This window comes from Aulostomus chinensis, chromosome 14, assembly GCF_037954235.1.
Source record: "Aulostomus chinensis isolate RoL2024-O1b breed Wild chromosome 14, RoL_Achi_v1.0, whole genome shotgun sequence".
Taxonomy (NCBI): domain Eukaryota; kingdom Metazoa; phylum Chordata; class Actinopteri; order Syngnathiformes; family Aulostomidae; genus Aulostomus; species Aulostomus chinensis.
The window spans coordinates 19,827,773-19,843,767 of NC_141333.1; the positions used below are offsets into that span (position 1 = coordinate 19,827,773).

The 15,995-nt window shown below is 42.9% G+C and overlaps 1 pseudogene; it reads right to left on the bottom strand.

Moving 5' to 3' along the window:
• LOC147250077 (uncharacterized) overlaps positions 1-12,308 on the bottom strand; it is an 18,021-nt pseudogene extending 5,713 nt beyond the window's left edge.
• Positions 12,309-15,995: the final 3,687 nt, after the last annotated feature.

The window sequence follows — 15,995 nt, forward strand, 5'->3', positions numbered from 1 at the left end:
TCCGTCAGCCATGCCAGCTCATCCTCCAGTACGGCATTCGGGCCAGCCCTGCAGGGCATGCCACACGGATCCAGTGGGAGGGTCCTCACACAGGTGGTCCTGCAGTCGTAGGAGGACATTATTAGGGGAGTAACGGGGATCAATGAGCGGCTGGACTGCCTGATAAATGTTCTGGAACGTTTAGTGGAAAATATAAATTAATCTGGCTTCATGAATCGTGTAATCGCTTCTTACCCATTCACATTGTGGAAATGAAATTCACGCATGCGAGGACGTCTGCCCGGCTGGGATCGGCATCCAGCCCTCCAGCCTCTGGGTCATCTCGTGGGGGGACATGCTGCTCGGCCTGGGGGACGCCATGCAGGTTGGCCACATTGTGAAGGATGCCAACAGTAACAGTAATGCCAACAGGTGTTTGTGTTTGTGTTGATGGCTTTTTTTATTCCCGATGTATGTGCGGTTGTCAAATAATGTCAGTTACCAAACACCGCCACAGGGTGTCGCCAACGGACCAAACTACAGTCAATGCAAGAATCGGCTTTCCGCCAACTTCTACGGCACCTCCGGAGTTGGCGTGAAACAGCGCAAGAATCGATGAACTTTTTACGTTGATACATCCGAACGTGAGCGCCGATCCTGGCGTACGCAAGTTTTTCTTGCGTTGAAACATGAGGCCCCACGTCTGTAGCCTCCTCCAGCAGCACCTAGGATCTGGGATGCAGGGAGCCCGAAGGCCCTGGAGAAGATGTATTCTGGCGAGAATTTCTGTTCTAAACAGATTAAAAAAAACAAAAACAGACACAGATAAACAAGATGGCTGTCTGTTGAGATGTACAAAACAATGTTATGTCTGATATGTGGAGAGACCGGCAGTGCTAGAGTCACGCAGGAATATAAGGATAAATTGTGAGATAATTGTTCACCCATCCAAACTTTATACGGATATCTTAAGTACCCCCCTCAGAGTTGGGTGGTCATACTAAAAGGTATTACCAGCGTATCTGAGAAAAAGTATCATAGTTCCTTTTTCATTACAGTTTAATGTGACATTTATTGTGTGGTAACTTTCCTTTCCTAGCCAGGGGTGTTCCTCACATTTTCTCTAAAGTACAGTTTCCATTTTGACTAATGTTGAGAGGGAGGAAGAAGATTCAGTCATTTGGAAACACTTAGGAACAGACTAAAATAGTGAACAAGATGTGTTACATCTTTGTGACAGTACCTCAAAGCAATGACCAATTGGTTTAATTGCCTGAAGTCCGCTTCCCTTTGGCCATATTCACACATTTGACACAAATGTGTTTCCCATTTTATGATCTGATCTCTCTGTCCCGATGAAGTAAATGATCAGATGACTTAGTTTGCAAAATTCTTACTCAACATTATAATAACCTGCGACAGGTAAACTTGTGGTTTGAATGCAGAGGGATAAATACACAGACAAAAATGATGGGCAAGTTGGTGACAGGTGGAAGTGTGAAAGGTTCAGCGATCTTTTTGCATGTATTGAGGCTGACATTAAAGGCAGAATACAGAGAAATCCAAACACAGACTGGGTCTGTTTCCTTGAGTATTCCTAACTGAACCACCCAAGATCTATTGTACATCCATAATATTTCTGAGCTTTTCACATTCTCTTCTGACCTTTCTCATAATTTGTAGACAGTATTCACAGTTTTGCAATTTTGGAATTTAAAAAAAAGAAATGAAAAGTTTTCTGACAGTAAATCTGACCTTTCTCCTCTTTGTCCTCAGGGGTAGAATGAGTCAGAAGGTTTAAGATCCTGCTCTCAGTGAATACTTAGCGCAGGCAATGTTGAATATTGAAAGATATTGCTGATGCTGAATTATTGGTTGTGGTCAGTTGCGGTTACATTACATTGAGACAAAAAAAAAAAACCTGGCACTTCTTCTGCCACTAGATAGCAGCACCTGCAGCCAATCAAACTTGAAGCGCTTTTCATTCTTTGAAGGTTTTTCCCTCCAGTCTAAATTCTTGCTTATGCTGTTGGTTGCTTTGGACAAAAGCGTCTGCTAAATGAAATTGCACAATTGTAGAATTGCAGTATCTCATGCAGCAATAACACTGTGGCCCACTTTTGGTTTTGTTAAAGCGCTGCAACTGAATTATAAGTGATAAGCACACAGTATAGCCCAGCATTATAAAATGTGTAAAGTGGCTCCCTCATCATAATTACTCCATCAGTATGCTTCGTTCACACTCTAGACCTCCTGAGGATCTCCACTGTGGGTAGGCACGGGGTTGAATAGCTCACTCTGATTGTGAAACATCGCAGTACTAAATAGAAATATACAAACTGAGGCAAAGTGTGTGCAGGTATGGGTAACAGTTTTTGTCGGAGAGCCACACTTAGTTGGATAAAGAATGTGAGAGCTAAACATTTGACAGTCAAAAGATAAACTGGCAGAAACGTGAGCACACACTGTAGGTCTGGAGTATGTTCAGGAAATTCAACTTTTTCAGTTTTGTCAGTCCGGTGTCATCAAAAGATCTTCTTTTAGCCAATTCTTGATTATTGATGCATGGGTCACTGATGAAACACACTGCATTATGTTTAAAAAAATATGGGAATATATCAAAATAAATAAGTGCAGTGCAAATCGGCTCTTGCGCCGCACAACACACACAATAAACAGGATTTATGCCGCAGGGCACCTAGTTGTGCATACTATGTGCTGTGTGTAAGGGCCTTTAACCTGCGATCTATTATTTTTTTTCCCGGGTGAGGGGGGGGGGGGGTTAAGCTGCCCATGTGTACTCTAGTGCGCATTCATACATGTGCACTCAATTTCCCATGGATTTCAATGTAAAAAGGAAATGTATGCATTCTTGGATTCATGTGTGCATACATCTATATTTTTAAGCAAGATACTATAAAGGACAGGCAGGTGAGGCTATAGCTGTCTCGTGGCGAGCACCTGGGAGGCTAATTTTCTGTTTGGTTAAATGTCTTACTGCAGTCTAATTCACTGCTCAGAAAAATAAAGGGAACACAAAATCATCACAGTGTAACTTCAGATTCAGAAATCTTTATTCATCTCCATGGGAGGCAATTAAGGGAGCAGAGCAGGGACGTGCACATGACCATAGAGGGCCTGGGGCTCAATGTCAGAAAAAGGCAACATGTGCACAATTTTTTTTTGGTCCTTTCAAGACATGGAAATGAATGTCAAATTAAAAAATAAAGCATGAATAGAAAGCTAACTACTTAGCTATGTGTCCAGTGTCGGTGATATGCAATTGCCACTCCTTCTCCTTCCTTTTCTGTATCCTTTCTTTTTTTGGCATCGTGGTGCAGGCATAATCAACATAAATCAAGTTTAAATACAGATGGTAATATTTCAAACACAGAACCTACAACTTATATATATATATATATATATCCCCAGAATGCTGAAATCACTATATTATCATTATTATTATTATTTTGTTAGCCCACACAGTAGTAGCAAAGTCACAAAAAACATTATAGGCCTATCTAAACCTCGGACCTGTACTTCAGACCCTAAGTGAGGGAAATAGGCTATGATCCGCCGTAAACACGGTGTATTTTATTTTGAAAATTAGACAAAAATAGAGTGTTTTTCTGAAATATGAGGCGAGCTTAACCCAGCAGCTTTTGGCCGAGAGGTGGGGTTCACCTTGGACAGGTCACCAGTCAATCACAGGGCCAACACATAGAGACAGACAACCATTCACACTGACAGTCACACCTACGGTCAGTTTAGAGTTTCTAATCAGTCTAGTCTCCATTTGCATGTCTTTGGACTGTGGGAGGAAGCCGGAGTACCAGAGAGAACCCACACAGGAACAGGGAGAACACTCCACATAGACAGACCCCGTGCCTGAGCCGGGGCTTGAACCTGGAACCACCACGCCACCCTTCAGTTAGTGCATCAGCCAGTATAGAGCTTATTTTCTTTCAGTCTCATTGTTTAATTGTTAATATGGTTTTGCCGAAAACATTTTCTTTTCTTTTTCTGTTTACTTCCAGGTGCTGAGGGCCTCGTGGGTGACCTGCCCCACCCCTCTTTGGTGATGGTGTCCCTTGTGCGTAGTGCTTCACTCCACTCACCCCTTTCTGACTTGCCCTTGTGTCAAGTTTGTGTAATGTTTTATAAGTGGCTTGTGCTCCCATTTTAGTTGATGCTTTCACTCCCCCTGCTCACTTCAACCACAGAGGCCCAAGCTCTGGAAAAACCTTGTTTCTTTTCTTGTTATTAAGGTCAATTCCCCTTTTAGGGAAATTTTAACTGTATTAATAATGATGGAATAAACTTTTTTACATTTGAACTGGAAACACATCTCCTGCCTTCTCAGTGTAATGAATTTGTGTCGTCTTGAATTAAGAATATTAAATTGATTGCTTTATTACATACATTTTGCTTTTTCTTTTAAAAATTCCATTCTCTGGGTTAAACTCTGGGGTGGCGTTATTGCCTTAGGTTACTCTTGAAGTTACTCGCTGGTATCTGGTTCCGTCCCTCAGTCCTTTAAAGTAGCAGGAATTAAACCCTCCTCAAAAACAAGCCTGGATCCAGAAGTTCTACCAACTACAGACCAACATCACATCTTCCTTTTCTCTCCAAGGTTCTGGAGGAAGCAGTTGCTAAACAGCTGTGTGACTTCTCCACAGCAACAGCTGATTGGAGGATTCAGTCAGGTTCCAGGTTCATCCTAGCACAGAAACAGAACTAGTCAAAGGTACCAGTGACCTCCTACTGGTCCCAGAGGAGGGACTGGTCTCTGTGCTGGTCTGATTAGATCTTAGTGACCACCCATTGACCACCATATCCTTCTACAGAGACTGGAACCTGTCACTGGTATTAAAGGAACTGCACTAAACTGGTTCAGGTCATATTTACTAGGTTGATCTCAGTTCGTACTATTGATGGGATGATGATACCTCAAGGAGTGTAATGACACACTACACAAACTCTGTGGGCACTGTATTGTTGGTCACTCAGTAGTGACCCCTAGTTCTAAAATCATTGCAGGTAAACAAAATGAAAATAAGATGGAAAAGTTGCAAACCCAACATCAGCCTGTGAAATAATATCTAATCGCTAGTGCTTCACTTAAAATATGATCTCATCATTGTAGAACTTCATTTGCTCATTTGCTGAGTTGTTTATGAGCCACAGAGCCCTGCGCACAAAAACAACAAGACTGAAAAACAGTTTCTTTCCCACTGCCACATCTCTCTTAAACAGCTGATCTGTTAACCTGCTGCACTGTTGAGTGGTCACCCACTCATGTTTAACTGGACACTCACTCAAGTCTGCACTACATTGTGTACCTTGCACCCATTGTGTTTTTGCACTGATCATATTTTGTACATATTATCTTCTTTGCACAGGTGTATATATTTTCTATGATTTATGTTTATGTTATGTTTATGTTTCTTCTGCTCATTCCATGAGTGACACCAACTGCCGGAGTCAAATTCCTTGTATGTTGTGAACATACTTGGCCAATAAAACTCATTCTGATTCTGATTCTGATTCTGATTCTGAGAAGAGTTTAAAATTTGCTTAAAAACTTGTGTAAATGCTAAAATGAGTTGGTATGTAAAATACAGCAAATTTGTCTGGAATAAAATTCAGAGTTAAATTTGTGTGTCTTTGCTCCAAGGCGATTTCCCCTCTTAGATACCAGTTCCCTTGCCTTAGATAAAAAACTCTTTCACAGGGCACAGATGAAGATGGTGGTGTGGGTATGTTTTTTTGGTTATTTTTCCAATATTGTAACGGGTCCTGTGTTCTGGGTATGTTGCTTTCAGCCAGGTAACGTTGGACTTCTGTTATTGAATCGGCTGTCGTATTCGAGGTCATCTTGTTCTCCTCAACCTCCATATCAAGAGGTTTCCAGAGATTGTGCCCTAAAAAATATTTTAGAAATAATTCTTTGTTCATCGTTAGTTTATGATCACATGACAAACTGCCACAGAACTATACAAATAAACACAAAGAAATGTGTTTTCATACCTGAACTGGGTTCTGATCCATGTGAAGAGCGAGGCTCTTCTTCTGCTGGCTCAGGCTCATGGCTCCTCATTTCAGCAGCACACTCCCACTTCAGTCTCTTGATGGCTTCAGTTGCTTTTAGTGGACTAGCAAAGCCAACTGTTTTAAACCTGGGGTCCAACAGTGTTGCCAGTGTCATCACACTGAGTGATTCCATGTTGCAGATAAACTCAGTTAGCCGCTTTCCCAGATTTTCAGCCAGCTGTTGAGCAGCTGTTTTTGTCACTGTTGAGGCTTGATGTTGTAGCTCAATGTGGATCATTTTCATCAGTGGAATAACCTTTGATCCCGAGACTCTTTTTTTTTTCCTCAGAGAGTTCTCTTGTGGCTTGGTAAAAAGGAGTGAGCACCCTGAGCATCTCTGCAATGACAGTGGAGTGATATCAGTTTTGAATGAGGCCAGTGACACCCAGACTGCCTCCCTCTGCTCAGTCATTCTTTCCAGCATGTGGTAGGTGCTGTTCCATCGTGTGGGCACCTCATTTATTAATTTATGGAATGGTGTTCCCAGCTGTTGCTGCATTTGAGTGAGCTTTTCTTTGGCCGTGGTGCCTGATGGAAAGTATGTCACAATTTGCTGTGTTTTGTTGCGTATTTCTATTAGTGTTGTGATTTGATCACATGATTTTCTTACAATTGAATTTATGGAATGGGTAATACAAATGGTTTGCTGTATTTGCAGCATTCCCACAATGCCCCACTCCTCCGTGAGGCTCCTTTTTACCTTGGCCATGTTTTCTGCAGTGTGTTTCTGCGGAAAATGCAGCACTCCCAAGACTGATGAACGGAGTTCATGGCTTTCTTTGTCCACACAGTGGCAAGTAGCAGCAAGATATGCCTCCATATTAATGCACATCCACATGGATGCTCTGGAGGTCCTTTTTTGTTTTGTCCTTTTCCTCCTCATATTTCTGGCTCACCAAGTCCTTGATGGCCTAAAATAACCAAATATATACCAATACTAATATAATATCATATATAATATGTATATATCATGACAGTACTCGTTAATTAATTCAACCATACATTTCTTCAACATACCTACCTGCTTGCTAGAACATACGAGGGTGCAATGAGCTTCAGGAGCTCCCTGAATCCCTCATTTTCAACAATGGTGAGTGGCTGACAGTCTTTGATGATCATGTTGACCACAGCCTCATCCAATGCTTGCTTGTTAGGAACTGCAAGCCAAGAGGAAATATTTTGTTAAAAGCTTATTAAAGGACTGTAATTTTCTCCAAACAATATTATAAAGTCACACAAAGCCTTTTGTGTGGAATAAACTTTTTTGGGAAACTCAAATTTTTGGTGAGAATTTCAACATACCTTTCACACGAGTATCTACCAATTCTTCATTGCCATGCCAAGCTCTATAATACCTCAGGACTGATGAAGTGCTCTTATTAATGTAAGATAGGTCTGTGGAACAGAGCCGACACTTCACCTACAATAAAATAAAAAGTTAATTTATCTGAAAACAATTCAAACCTCTTACCAAAAAAGAGTACAAACATATTTAATGAAAGAACTAACAGTAAACAATGCCCAAAGGAGAAAAAGAATTATCTTATTTGGCGTCAAAAGATCACAATCATTCCAGACTGGGGAAAACGTCTTGTAACGATCCATGAAGTCAGGGGAACATGGTGAGGGCAAGCAAAGATCCAAAATCCAACAGCAACCGCAAAACTCCATCCAACAAATCTGCAACATGTTGATACAATTTGTTTCCCTATAAACACAATTTGGCACGGCACATCCAAACGACACACTTCCTGTATTGGTCACATGATTTTTTTCTTAAAGCGATACACGCACCGATACAGGGTTTCACTCTTGTGTGCTCGGCGCAGTGCTGATGCACCAGTGTTGTTCGTCCCATCGGTAGTTCGTACTCACTAATGATAACCACTCTGAAACCACTGAGGTCACTTACGGTGTTCCACAAGGGTCTGTGCTTGGACCAGTCCTCTTCACCCTATACCTGCTTCCTCTTGGTCACATTATTAGGAAACACTCGATTAATTTTCACTGCTATGCAGACGACACACAGCTGTACTTATCAATGCATCCACATGAAACAAATCAGCTGACTAAACTGGAGGCCTGTCTAAATGAGATAAAAACTTGGATGACCCATAATTTCCTTTTATTAAACTCTGATAAAACTGAAGTTTTTGTCCTGGGCCCAAAACATCTTAGAGACACCCTATCTACTGAGATACGTACCCTGGAAGGAATTACCTTGGCCCCCAGCACTACCGTAAAGAACCTAGGAGTTCTCTTCGATCAGGATCTGTCCTTTCACTCCCACATTAAGCAAATTTCTAGGACTGCTTTCTTTCATTTACGCAACATTGCTAAGATCAGACACATCCTGTCTCAAAAAGATGCAGAAAAATTAGTCCATGCCTTTGTCACTTCCAGGCTGGATTACTGCAATTCCCTCCTACCAGGCTGCACCAGTAGGTCCCTATAGACTCTCCAGCTGGTCCAAAACACTCCTGCCAGCGTGTTGACAAGAACTAGTAGAAGAGACCATGTCTCTCCTGTACAGACCTCTCTGCATTGGCTCCCTGTCAAATTCAGAATAGAATTTTAAATTCTCCTTGTAACATACAAAGTCCTCAACAATAAGGCACCTTCATATTTGACAGAGCTCCTAGTCCCCTATTATCCAGCTAGAACCCTTCGCTCCCAGGATGCGGGGTTACTGGTGGTACCTAGAGTTTCTAAAAGTAGAATGGGAGCCAGAGCCTTCAGCTGTCAGGCTCCCCTCCTGTGGAACCATCTCCCAGTTTCGGTCCGGGATGCAGACACCCTCTCTACCTTTAAGAGCAGACTTAAGACCTTCCTTTTTGATCAGGCTTATACTGTAGTTAGGACTGCTTAGGCTGGCCCTTAGATCTGCTGCTCTAGGCTTAGACTGCCGGGGAATCTCCCATGGAGCACTGGGCTTCTCTCTCCTCCTCTCTTTCCTCTCTGTCCTCCTGTATGTGTCATATATAAATCATACTCATACGTATTACTAACTCGTCTTCTCCGGAGCCTTCGGGCTCCCCGCTTCCCAGGTGCTGCTGGAGGAGGCTGCAGACCTGAAGATGCTCAAGCAGCCACCCGTAGCTCCACCTGCGCACATCCTCGTCTGTCCATCAGTCTCTTCCCTTTATCGCTCTCTTTATCTCTCTCCCACTCTTTCCTTCTGTGTATCTGTCTCCCTCCATTATCTGTCTTTGTCTCTGCCCCGCTCTTCTGCTCTCTTTCCCCCCAACCGGTCAAATCAGAAGGCCGTCCCCATTGAGCCTGGATCTGCTCGACGTTCCTGCCTGTTAAAAGGAAGTTTTTCGTTGCTGCTTTTGCAGGATGTGCTTGTTCATGGAGAATTGTTGGGTGTAAATTCACCTGGGGTCCGTTTCACAAAGCAGGTTCATCAAACCCTGAGTTTAATCCTGATCTCCGAGTTGATCTACCCTAAGATAGAAAACTCAGAATTTTCGGTTTCAGAACAGCGGATTTGAATCAGTTTGATCAACGCGGAGTAGGTCCACCTAAAGCGCGATCACTACAACTATAAAAAGCCAGCATAAATGGAGCCCCAATTCAAAGAGTCACCATGGCGACAGAGAAGAGGAGAGCTTCGTTTTTCACATCAGTGGAATTGGAAATCTTGATGCGATCATGTGAAGACTTCCAACACGCATTTAAAAAGAAGTGCAACACCGCTGCAGCTGCAAAAGTGAGAGAGATGGCGTGGAAGAACATTGCTGCTCGGGTCAATGCATGAGTTTAAATGTAGTCCTTTGCAATCATGATTATTACGGTGGAAAGCTGCTTACATGGTAGCGCATTAATTTATATCGTTTAGATGCAATACCGCGGGGGAGAAACACACTTGGCAGCAACTTAAAATGAAGCATAAACACATGATTCAAACAGGTCAGACCATCTCATGGGGTACCCCATGTTTTGCATTGTAAATTAAATATTAAGTGGCTGTTTGACTGTGTATGATAGTTGTTTTATCCCAAACAAAATGCTGGTTTCATACACAAATGTCTTTTCATCGATATCATGTTCTGTTTAATAATTAAGCCTATTTAAACTAACACAGACTTCTACTCAGTCAACAGAAAGAAGGCAGATGCCCGTAAAACGGGTGGTGGCCCAGCACCACCACCTCTATCAGAGGTACAGGAGCTGGACCTCAGCCACAGTGTAGGAAGGCCAGTGGCTGAGGGATTTCATCCTTAGAACCCAACCCCCAAGACACCAGTGCCTTCATAAAATGTAATATGGCTTGAGATATATATTCACCCATGACTTTATTTCAACTTCAGATTCTGATGGTGCCATTTGCCTTGTGCCACAACATACAGTAACTGTAAGTAAATTCTTCAAAGATTTTGCTAAATGTTATTTTAAATACACTGAAACATCACTCATCTAGGATGAAGGGGATGAACAAACGTTGTCAGCTGCCTTTACAGTGGGGGATCCAGAAAGGCCTATAGATGTAACATCTTGATACATTACTGATTCTTCTCCCATTTATATTTCTTACCATTCTGGTGGAATATAGTGACATTTAGCCTACACTGAAGTATTAACACATTCTTGTCCTTTTTAACAGAGCATGGCTGGGCAGGAGGATCCCTCGACTTCCAGTGCACACATTGACACAGTGAGATGTTCAGTCAACAGATTCATGTCCAACTGTCTAATCCTCATGTTCTCAGTTACCAGTAAAGGAACTTTATAGAATCCACCTGCTGAAAAAAAATTGTAAAAAGTGACAAAGAAATGCAGTACTTGGACTGCCAGAGTAGGAAAGCAGATCTGGAAATAGAACTACTGGAGCACAAGTTAGAGGTGGGTGCATGGCTATCGGTGAATTATGTTAACCATTGGAATGTTAACTGAACTAGCTTTTTTTATTTCTAGGAAGTAAAGAAGACCAAATGAAATGTGTATTGTGCCTTTATTTGACTGTGGTGTGGAGGATGATTGTTAATTAAATTCCAAGTGATTACGGCATATGGTGTCTCTGACGGCTCTGCCGTCCTGGGTAGCTGGCAGGTGGATGGGGTCATCATCAGGCTCTTCAATTTGTAGGGCAGGGTGTTGCTCTCCTCTCATAGTGGCAATATAATGAGGAACAACACATGCCACAATAATATCACAGGCCCCCTCAGTGGTCACCCTGAGGTGATGTAGGCACTGGAAACGGGCTTTTAGCAGGCCTATGGTCATCTCCACCCGGGCTCTTGTCCTGCAGTGAGCCCAGTTGAAGTTCTGTTGGGGGCCTGGTTCAGGGTGAGGGTAAGGGATCAGCAGCCTGGGTTGGCATGGGGAACCCCTGTCACCCAGCAGAAGGCCATCAAACTCACCTGTAATGTATAGTGGATACATCAGAGTGTATTAAAGGAGGGAGACAATTGACTTACCACGTTGCAGTCTGTTGCTCAGGTCAGACTTGTGAAACATCCTTGAGTCATGGACAGACCCAGGCCACTTGGCCTCCACATTGGTAATTAGGTATGTGGCATCACATGTGATCTTGACAGTTTAGAGAATGACAATGTTAGTTTAACTATGATGCAGTCTTTAATAGTTTGAAACAGTTGTCAGTCTACATGTACCTGCACATTTATGCTGTGAATGGACTTCCTATTCACATAATCAGCTTCACTGTGTGAGGGAGCCGTGATGGGAACATGTGTGCCATCAATGCAGCCGATCACACTGGGGAAACCTAATAGAAATTTAAATGATTAATCCAGTCCGAGGTTGCAGCACAGTGCCACAGTAACATTTAAAATTAACAGATCTCTACATAATTTACCTGCAATCCTGTGGAACTTTTCCTTGATGGCTCTGACAGGCTTATGCCCAGGGAAGACGACAAAGGTGGTTAAAAGCTGTTTCTAATAGCCCTGCACATAGTTGCCTTACTCAGGTGCTCAGCATCTCCGACATTATACAAGAAACTTCCTTTTGCAAAGAAACGCAGCGCAACACACAGTATCTGCTGGGACGTGAGAGCATGACTACGACTGGTGATGTTGCAAATGTAAGGATGGAGGAGGTTATGTATATAGATGATGGACTGATGTGAAACGGTACTGCTCAAAAAGATAACTGTCTGGAAATGCAAGAACGTCTATGCGCGGTCCGATCACCATCTCCCGACGAATATTTAATACTCTGCGCAACAATGCTGCACCTTCATCCACGGGATCATCAGGAAAAGGACATGCCATGCTAGTCGAAAAACGCCAAAACTCTCCTGCTGATGAATGAATGCGGAAATGAAATGGAGTATGTGGCCTGCCTCAGGTGGAGGAATTGAAGGATCTTGGGATTCTTGTTCACATGCGAGGGCAGGGTGGAGTGAGAGATGGACAGGCAGATTGGGGCGGCATCCGCAATGATGCGGGTGTGAAACCAGTCCGTTGTGGTAAAGGGAAAGCTTAGCCAAAAGTTGTGGCTCTCGATTTACTGGTCAATCTCTGTTCCAACACTCACCTTTAGTTTTGTGCTTTGGGTCATGACCGAAAGAACAAGATCATGAATACAAGTGGCCGAAATGAGTTTCCTCTGCAGAGTGGCTGGGCTCTCCCTTAGAGATAGGGTGAGAAGCTCAGTCATTCAGGAAGGACTCAGGGTAGAGCTGCTGCTCCTCCATGTTGAGAGGAGTCAGTTGAGGTGGTTAAGGCATCTGGTGAGGATCCCTCCTGAACGCCTCCCTTGGGAAGTTTTCCAGGCATGTCTGACCAGGAGGATCCTCAGGGCCAACCCAGGACACACTGGAGGGATTATATCTCTCGGCTGGCCAGGGAACGCCTTGGAATTCCCCTGAAAGAGCTGGTGGAAGTGGCTGGGGAGAGGACAGTGTGGGTTTCCTTGCTGAGGCTGCTGCCCCCTGACCCGGACCAACCGGATAAGCGAAAGATGACGACGACGACAACATAATAATGGTGAGGTAGGCAAAAGGGAATAATAATAATAGAAATGAGCAAACAGAAGGAGAAAAAATTTTAAAAAATAATTTCAATAAATAAATTATTTCAGGGGCTGCACGGTGGTGCAGTGGTCAGCACTGTGGCCTCACAGCAAGAAGGTTCCGGGTTCGAGTCCCGGCTCGGGCGCGGGATCTTTCTGTGTGAGTCTGCATGTTCTCCCTGTTCCTGTGTGGGTTCTCTCTGGTACTCCAGCTTCTTCCCACAGTCTCTCTCACACTCTCGCCCGTAGATGCTGGGATAGCCTCCAGCCCCCCGCGACCCTTACTAGTAAGGAATAAGCGGAAGATGACGATGGATGGAAATTATTTCAGGACATCAATGATGAGGAGACAATTTCAATCCACTCAGGGATGGCTGTGAGTGTCGACTTATCTTTGATATGTTGAATTTGTGGACCCAGTTATGCCTAATACTCAATGACATGCTGTCCACACATAGGTTTAACTGCTTCAGGTGACCTCCAATCTTTAAAATAATTAAATTGCTTCACTTGCTGGTTTATTTTACAGGAGGGGAAAATATGCAGACTCTCCTCAGCCTGTGGCCTCCACCTCTAGGCCTTCAAGAATGCAAAGGGTAAGGGTTTTATATTTTCTTGTAGTCCCATGTACATCTTTTAAAGTGAGCCTTACCAAAAACATGCCGTACGAGGTGAATCATGAACACACTACACCAATATGACTGAAAAGTCTATCCCAGTGATATCTGATGCTTGATGAACATTTCAATGTCCTATCAACTCACACTAGCCTATTTTTACAGGTTGGAGCAGACAGTGTGCAGGCCTTTATACAAGAAGAACCTGGAGCGGGACAACATGAAGATAAAATGGAAGTAAAAAAAGCTGAAATTGGAAATAGAGCAACTGGAGAATGTATTGCAGTAAAGGGTAATTAGAATTTTATTGGTTCAGCATGATTGAGATTGTATACTTAATGACTCTTTTTCTCTTTTCCCAGCAAAGGCAGATCAGCAAAATAAAAATGTGAAACACATCCTGTGATTGTTGTGTTCTTTTTTTCAAGGTTGCACTCATCGACTTAAGTTTTCACTGTACAACAGAGTTGCAAACAAAATGAAAGTTGTAGATCCTTCATGCTATACACATAGAACATATTAAATTCAATTTGGAATAAAGAATCAAAATTACACAGGAAATAAAATCTTTTTCTTTTACATTGTAAAAATGTAGTGGTAATAGCCAGTCTAATGGCTGCTCCAGTGGGGTGATCCAGGGTGACGGGGTCAATGATGTCAGGTGCCACCAATGGCACGAGGGGCTCACTCCTTTCGGATGGTGGCAATGTTGTGGAGCATCATGCATGGTGTTGTGATTTGGCAGACCTGCTCAGGAGAAACCCTCAGACCACAGAGACAGTTAAAATGTGACTTTAAGGTCCCAAAGGTCATCTCTATCCTCACCCTGCATTTGTTGAGGGCCACATTAAAATGCCTCTCTGATGGTGTCTGTTGGTCAATATAGGGGGTCATCAAGAACCTCATACACGGGTATCCTCTGTCCCCGAGCAGAAGCCCATCATAGTGCCCTGTTAATAAACAGAGAGGAGATTACTTGATCAGTGCCACTGTCAAAAATGCAATAGTATTAATCGTATATATTTGCCATACCTTGCTCAAACCAATGACCGGTTCACGACTCCCGGAAAATGCAGGAGTCGTGAACCGAGCCAGGCCATTTGGCCTCCACGCTTGTGACCATCAATTTGTGGTCACAAGTCATCTGCAAAGCCATTGAGGTTAATTTCACAATGATAACAGTAAACGAAGGAAAAGGTACCAGTTAAGGCTTTTAAAGGGATAACTCTCTCTCTCTCTCTCTATATATATATATATATATTTATATATATATATATATATATATATATATATATATATATATATATTTATACACACTCACACACACACGTCCTATGAAGGAATTCGATTTATACATTATGTTTCACATGCAAGTATTTATCATACTGATTCTTAATATAGTCAACTATAAATGTACGTAACCCGCAATTTCACAAAAGGCCTCTTTTATAGCCATGGTGGGCAAATGGCAGGGAACACTACAAGTATATTCAATAGTCCAGTGAAAGCAAGTACAACTTTGCAAATAGAACAGCACACAGTCTTCTCGCTCAGATTTTCTGTCTCCAACTGAATGCGTGTAGGTTCCCTTGGCAAAAAAACCCGCAATGATATGCACACAGTTTGTGCTACTGTGAGTATGTGGCTCCTTTTTGTGAAGTTACTTACATACGGCTCCAGCAGTTTGCATAAATGATGCATTTCCTCAGCAGAGAATCTGTAGCGTTCATCGAGAATGACGTTAGGGAAAGATAGCGAATCACTCCGGTCTCTGAATACTCTCTCCCGCCGAAGAGATCCTTGCACAATAATTGCACCGAGGTCAACCGGATTATTTAAAAATGGTGATGCCATTTTCAAAAGAGGTGGAAAGGGCAGTGCTTTTTATAGCAGACTTTAGCTGAAACTCGGAACATACCCTGCTCCGAACCAGGTCAAGTTTGACGCATAAGTTACCATGGTGATCTAGCCAGGTTAAAAGAGAGCCACCTTCGTGACATTGAAAACCCCGGCTTTAGTCCGAACATACCTCGCTAACCCAGTAGGGGAGGAGGCAGAGGGTTTTGTTGAATCTAGCTTTTGTTTGATATTTATTCAGTGTATAGCGTATTTTGTTTAATCCGTGTTATGCAGTATGCATTTGTAGATTGTGTAAAAGTTATTTGTAGGCTTAATTTGTAAATATATTTTCTAAATGTATTTGGGTGTGTGGAAAATGGTGAAGGATGTCAGCAGATAAGCCAGGTGTGAGAGCAGTGAGGGCCTCAGAGAGAGGGGCGTCAGGTTGGGCTTCACCTTGGCTGCCAGGATCTGTTTTAGCCTGCAGGT